This window comes from Vicia villosa, unplaced genomic scaffold (genome assembly GCF_029867415.1).
Source record: "Vicia villosa cultivar HV-30 ecotype Madison, WI unplaced genomic scaffold, Vvil1.0 ctg.003382F_1_1, whole genome shotgun sequence".
Lineage (NCBI taxonomy): Eukaryota > Viridiplantae > Streptophyta > Magnoliopsida > Fabales > Fabaceae > Vicia > Vicia villosa.
Window position 1 is genome coordinate 238799 of NW_026706192.1, and position 7552 is coordinate 246350.

Here is a 7552-nt window from a genome sequence, read left to right on the forward strand (position 1 = left end):
AAAGTTAGATTTTTTTATCAAAAATGGTTTTGTTACATTGTCTTTCATATTGCTACGAGTTTCACCAACTTTTAAGTTTTGGGTTCCAATTTGTTTTTCTAATATTTAGGTTTTAGTTTTTCAGACTTTTTCAGTTCCAAATCTCTCAATTTTCTTTCAATCTTATTTTATTTGGTTTGTACTCATTTTCTTTATTATGAACTTTTAATTTTTTTTCCTTTTACGCATTTGAAATGTTAAGAGGACAATCAAAATATTGTATTTGTAAAATATTGTGTTCACAGATGCAGAAGTGTTGTAGTTAACACACAAAAATGGAGTGATGAAGTGGTGTTATATTAGAAACATAAAATGAAAATCATAAACAAAACAAAAAGAGGAAGAAGACTCCGATGGATAATATGGAGGAGATTCTTTTGCAATTTATCATTTCTTTGTAACGGATAAAAATTGACTATATTATATCTCTACACTATTGTCCATAACTATCCAAATTCAATTGTAATAGTAGAACTTTAATTTTTTTATTTTTAACTATTAACATTTTCAATCAATCTAATCAATGTAAGGACAACATTACTGTCTATATCTATAACTGTATATCTATAACTATATATAAAGAGAATACATCCTTTTCGTCTGGCCTATTTTATTCTCATATTTACCCTTTAACTATTACTAAAATTATAAATGAATTATTTAAAAAAAAAACCAACCACACATGTCAACTGTCAATATAACTTCTCATACTACAAACTCAAATTTATCCTATTTTTTATTGTACTGCATATTAGTCACCTTCACATTGGCGGGTTACCCGTACAACCCCCCTCATTTGTTCACTTATATAACTTCCAGTTCTATAATATTTTTATTTATTCAATTTTAATTATTCAAAGAGTCAATCTATAATTCTTAACAAATACTCAATATTTTTTTTTTACAGATTATTAATACTTTAAGCAGTGGTAAAAGGCCACAATTAAGGCAACACAATTGGTAACATAAGTTTTCTACTGCACCATTTTTTTCTAGAAATTATATCTTAGTTTTGTTGAAAAAAATATATTTTTTTACCTCTTGCTTTTGTTATTGTGTTTTTATTTCTTAATAACACTTATATGTATTTTCACTAGTACAAAAATGTTAATTTACACCCGTTTTTTATTAAATTTACACCCATTAATTTTAATAAAAATCGGGTGTATATCCACCGGGTGAGAAATGTCTAACGCATTTACACCCATTATTTTTAACAAAAATCGGGTGTAATTGGGCGTAATTACGTTTTTAATTACACCCTATTTTAATAAAAATCGGGTGTAATTACGTTTTTAATTACACCCTGATTTAAAAAAATTGGGTGTAATTGAACGTAATTACGTTTTTAATTACACCGTGTTTTAATAAAAAACGGGTGTAATTGGGCATAATTACATTTTTAATTACACCCTGTTTTAGTAAAAATCGGGTGTAATTGAACGTAATTACGTTTTAATTACACCCTGTTTTAATAAAAATTGGGTGTAATTGGGCGTAATTACATTTTAATTACATCCTGTTTTAATTAAAATCGGGTGTAGATACGTTCTTAATTACACCTTATTTTAATAATAATCGGGTGTAAATGCGCCATTTATGAATGAACAATTATATTATATTTAAATATATTTACACCCTATTTCATATACACTATTTAGTTATATTTCATTTTCAGTCATAATATTGCAAATACTATAAAATCATACACATAAAAATCATATTTTAACTAAGTCAAAATATTTTTAATATTAACCAAAAGTATACAAAATCATGTGCATTCATAATATTTCAAGTACTATAAAATCATACACATAAAAATTATATTTTAACCAAGTCATAACACTTTCTTCATATATAATTTTACGCCATGCTTGACGGTTAGCTTCGGTTGTTCTCTAGTCCAATTGAATCCAACCGCTTTCCACATGTACCATTGGATTCATCCATGGCCAAAATACCACGCCCTAGAGAAGCAATTGCTTTCCACAATTCAATTCGGAGGAAGACCTTCTACATTCGTGTACACCGACTTCATCTTCTCAAGCAAAGTCAAAGTAGTTATCGGGTTACCTTTTTCTTCATATTCACCAAAACTAGATGATTTTCAGTCCCACCGGAAACAAGTTCATAGCCTTTCTCACTCAGAGCCTGCAATATATTCAGTGTTAATTAATACACAACAGATTAATCTCTTTGGTCCAACAAGGAGACTGGCTCTTGTGTTGATTGACTCCAATATCTATGAGAAGAGACTACTGAGTTATCCTTTCTAATATATACCTGTGCAAATAATCCATAAACATAAACAAACACAAACTCACCTTTTTCATTTCTTGTCATACTTTGCTTTTAACTACACTATGCACACATGTACGATCAATGTAGTTGCCAAATTGTTAGTTATTTTATTCCATTCACTCACTAAAAACTGCCATATTCTCATGCAGTTTCATATTGATGTGAATGGGGTTCAGTTGAGTTCTCGGTGGATATTGGCCATAAGTGAGAGTGTATCTTAAACGTGGATATTGGCCATAAGTGAGAGTGTATCTTAAACTTATCTAGTTTCAGTCTTCCACTAGTTATTTGAAATAATTTAATTAAAAACACAATTATGTATATTTGACTAAATAGAATTTTCATTCCTTAGGCAACTAAATAGTTTAATCATGTAATACTGTTTTCAATATTTCAACTATAGTAATTACTTTGATTTTTTTTACCGACTAATTACTTAGATATAAATTAGTAAGTTGTATATAGAACCCAAGAACAATCAACAATGGCAACAAGAGAAAGTTGAAGGTACAGAAAAGAAATTTACCTTTTGTGACATTAGGATGGTTAGTTTATACCAAGCAACAACTTCTTGTGTAAGTTCATGCCTGAGAGCAGCAATTTCAGCTTCTGGCCTGCACCCTTAGTCCATCATTTTAACTGATTCTGATTCAGCTTCACACCTTACTATTATTATTAACCACTTTGAACACAATCATTTAGTACTACTTACTCTAACAAAACCCAATTCAAATAAATCATAGATAGTTCATAACTGATTCTGACGCATATAATTCAAGTGTCACTGCAAAGTTAAGCCATCAAGGTGAATCACGCATTCAAAGTTGCCAAAGTTTCATCGAAGAGAAAAAATTGATCATACTTGTATAATAAGGGAAACTCCATCAAAAGTCATGAACGTTCTTACCATTAAATTGATCTTACCATTACATCAGGGAAACTCCACCTTGAAGATCTGGATAGAGTAAATGTTTTGATTTCACTCCATGATGATCGTTTGTGTCTTGTGAACTGTGATCAACATAAGCACGAAGCAAGGTATGAATCTCATTCATGCCAACATTATGCTAAAGCTGCATTTGAGTTAGGAGGTCGTCCAAACGACGTTATCGAGACTATGCAATGAAGATGAAGCCATGTTATGATCTAACACCCCAATTCTAAACAAAGAATAAGAGATTGCTAATAATACCACTAGATGATTAAGAATCTAAGAAATATTCCCAATAAAGATATTCCCAATACCAAAGATAAAAGCCAAAATAAAGAACATTAAACAACTTATACAAGTACAAAGCAAATTTAAATGCGGATTATACACTATTCAGAATCAAAATGACACAGATTATGCTAGAGTATGTTCATTGTTATTATGAAAGAAAACCTAGTAGCATATGAAATGCACAATTTAAAACTATGCAGTGAATGGCCATGCCATGAGGCTTGATGTACTACTCAATTCTCAAATTTCAACTTTGTTCGTAAACTTAGTTCATTAAGATTTATGTTCACACGCGACAATATAGATAATCCAAAGCAATTAACACCATAAATTCAAAGCAATTAATACCATAAAACCAAAGTTTGATATCAGAAACTACTGACCAAAGGTTCAACAGAAACAACATAAATAGATTAACAATAATCAAAATAGAAGGATCAAGTTACTGTTAGAGTAACTTCAAGTATAGTAACTTTGTTCAATAACTCATTACAAACACTTTTTTAACCAATCCAGCTCCTTAATGTGCACTCTAGAAGGATCAACGATGTTGTTTTGCATTTCTAATCCTACATTCACAAACACAACTAATGTCTATACATGAAAAATCTCTTCCTACTAAAGCACAAAATAACAAACCAGAATTATTGAACCTAAAGGTGGTGCCAACAATTATGTGAACAATGGTTACAGAATTGGGCTATATAACTTCAGAAGCATTGTGTCTTTTCAATAAATTTCACAAATTCGTAACAATTAGAAAGCATATAAAGGCTATAAACTATGAAGCAGCGTTAAATTGAGATATAACATTGCAGCACGAAATCAAATATTCACAAATTAGTTCAACAATTGGAGAAGATGTATACCTCTTCAACGTGTTGGGCATCTCCAAGCATACAAATCTTCATCTTAGGGCGAGGGATGTGAGGCAACTTGATGGAGCCGCTGAAATGTTTATCCTTTTGTGGATCGTAGTTCTTGAGGCCAATTTGAAGCTCAATAGTTTTACAACTCTTCTATCCATATGCTCAAACCACATAAGACAATAAACTGCTACCTTTTCTACACTAAAATGTACCCCAATTTTATCTCTAGCGATTTCATTTCTAATACTATCGAGTCTTTTGTAATCACTTATCCACGGAGTTGCCAATTGTGGATCGTAGGAAATTACGGTCTGTTTAAATTTCACTACCCTACACAGCTATAGCGCCAAGTTATTATTCTCAGCTTTGCAAACTCTCCTGCTAAGGAAAATCTTCTCATTCACAGTATCACCAGAAGTCTTGGCGCTACGTAATGGAACAATTTTTATTACCATTCCGGAGACTGTTCCTTTTTTCTTTAATAGTTTTTATGCTCACTGTGACTGACTGGAATTCTCTAGTAATGACTTGCTTTTATTTGTGATTGCAGGGTAATGCTCCCAAAAATGGGCACATAAACTATTCTGGGCCCCTACTGCCTCCAGAGGCTAATTTTGAAGAGATCCTCAAGGAGCATGAAAGACAAATCCAACAAGCTGTGTGCAAAGCTCGTCTGGTCAAGGACAAGAATAAAAAGGCTGCCAGTGAGATTGGGCAATCTGAGACACTAGTTCACCAAATGAGATATGGCAAGTCACATATCAAAGAGTTTTGATACACATGATTGTGGCTATCATAATGCCTTTTGGAAACTTGTTAAAATTTTGATGCTGAGACTCAGATATGATGGTGACTATAAGGATTCAATGTATTTTTCTACACATTGGGTATAACTACCATAGAAGGGATTGTACAGTAAAATTTTCATCTAGTTTACAAGAGAGTGGCTTCATATATGCATTGTTTACAAACGGTAGTTGTATGTCTTTTTACGTTACTCAAGCCTAATGTTGAAAGTGTAGATAGAACATTAGTAATGAAATCAGCTCATATACAAGGTAACTTCTATTTCACAATTAACACGCTGAAACCTTTTTATCTAACAATAATATTAAATTGTTTCAGTGATTTTTTAATGGCTTACAGAAGCAGAACTTACTTGAGCTGGAGTCTCACTATTTTTTCCACTGCACTCGATTTTCTGCGTGGAAGCTACAGAACCACTAGAATTATTACTTGCGGTATTGTTTTCTTCAGCAACATCAAGTTTATCATGTGCCAATGTTATATTTTGAGGAGGCTTGCTAATCTGTAGATGAAGTAAACAGAAATTGGATTATAAGTACTTCCACACTAAAGACAATAAAAAACATAACGTTGCTTCAACAATCTAAGAATATTGACATACAGTATGTCTTCTCCACACATGCTGCCACAAGTTCCTTAGCTCATTCCTGCGAACAGGTTTAATGAGAAAATCAACGGCTCCGTTTTGCATACATTTGAACACCGTGCTTACTGAATCATGAGAAGACATCACTGCAAATTACACCACGAGAAATTGAGCTAAGGAACTTGAATTCTTGAGATTTTACAATTCACCATAAGTGAACATCAGTCCTTAGGTTCTCTCTCTTCAAGAACTGTCCAGTTTCTAGGCAGATACTCTAATTTCTGTGTACATTACATGGATGCATTAGTATATCTAAAACACACCGTACATGAAAAGGCATATTGATCAGAGTAGTGTTTGAAAGCGAAGGAAATCAGCTTATTGATGAAAAATTGAAAACCAATCAACCAGATAGATATGAAATGGATGTTAACATTCTACGTTAAAATAAAAGGATTTGCTAGCTTACACAATTAGGAACACCAAAGGTGTCTAACATTTCAAAACAATAAGTGTACACAAAGAACACAACCTCACTCTAAGACATGATTTATAAGTATATAGATTTGAAACTTGTACTTGCTTTATCTCTTCTAAATATACCTATGTTATCATGTGAATCTTCAAACAACAGAGAATCTAACTTCCTCTAAACTGTATAATAATGTGTGTCACAGATTCATACCTGTCTTTCAATCAAAACTAAACGAACGATGCTTGAGTAAACCCCTTCTGAGTCTACACTTTCAAAATCAACAAAATCAATAAAATGAACCTGAAATATAGCACAACAAAATCAACCTGAAATCAACAAAATCAACCTGAAATATAGCACAACAAAATCAACCTAAAATCAACAAAATCAACCTGAAATATAGCACAACAAAATCAACTATCCATTCTGAGTCTACACTTTCAAAATCAACAAAATCAACCTGAAATATATCACAACAAAATCAACAAAATATAAAACCCTAATTCTTCAGCTACCAAATTCGCTCAAAGTATAAAACCCCTATTCTTCCTTACTAATGTCCTCTCAGTTTCAAAAAAATGAGAGTGAGAGAGCGGTGCGATGTTGGAGAAGAAGAGAGCTTTGTTTCTCTACCAATGTCGTCACGGGAAGTTGGGTACAAGCATTAGCTTCGTGAAAGGAACTGAGAGCTTCGTTGTCGTCACCATTGCTGAGTTTCGTTGGGTTTCGTTGATTGTTCAGGGAGTGGATTGAAAAATGTGTTTCGTTGATTGTTCAGAGAGTGGATTGAAAAATGGGTTTCGCTGGGTTTCGCTGAAATGCATGCATAATGGGTTTCGTTGGGTTTGGTTAATATTTTGTTCAGAGAGAAAAATGTTTTATTGAAAAATGTTTTATTCATTAATATTCACTTAACTAGTTAATAATATTTTGAGTTATAAAAATAAATATTAAATATTATTTTTAAGTCAATTTAAATTTACACCCGATTTTTAATTTAACGGGAGTAATAGAGATTTAAATATAATAATATTTTTAATTTACACCCGTTTTTAAAAAATAAGGTGTATATTTTCACGTGATCACTCATAAACTAACACTTTATTTACAAAAATGCCACCGTGTTTCTTATTTACACCCGTTTTTATTATATTGGGTGTAAATTTTAAAATTATATTGTTTATTTTGCACTAGTGTTTGTGAGTATAAAAGCATAATAAAATGTGTAAATGTAATCTAAATTTTTCTACCTA

General features: G+C 31.8%; 2 long non-coding RNA genes across 3 annotated transcripts; both read right to left on the reverse strand.

Moving 5' to 3' along the window:
- Positions 1-1760: 1760 nt before the first annotated feature.
- On the reverse strand, positions 1761-4403 carry LOC131640903 (uncharacterized). The gene is made up of 2 exons (XR_009295374.1): positions 2867-4403; positions 1761-2190 (listed from the first exon to the last, which is right to left on the reverse strand). It is a non-coding gene; the product is annotated as an uncharacterized LOC131640903 (long non-coding RNA).
- An 18-nt stretch (positions 4404-4421) lies between these two features.
- On the reverse strand, positions 4422-7110 carry LOC131640902 (uncharacterized). Of its 2 annotated transcripts, XR_009295373.1 has the most exons (5): positions 6854-7110; positions 6692-6759; positions 6510-6599; positions 5840-6105; positions 4422-5740 (listed from the first exon to the last, which is right to left on the reverse strand). It is a non-coding gene; the product is annotated as an uncharacterized LOC131640902 (long non-coding RNA). The 2 variants fall into 2 exon arrangements; XR_009295372.1 differs by having other exon boundaries at positions 6510-7110.
- Between the last annotated feature and the right edge of the window lie 442 nt (positions 7111-7552).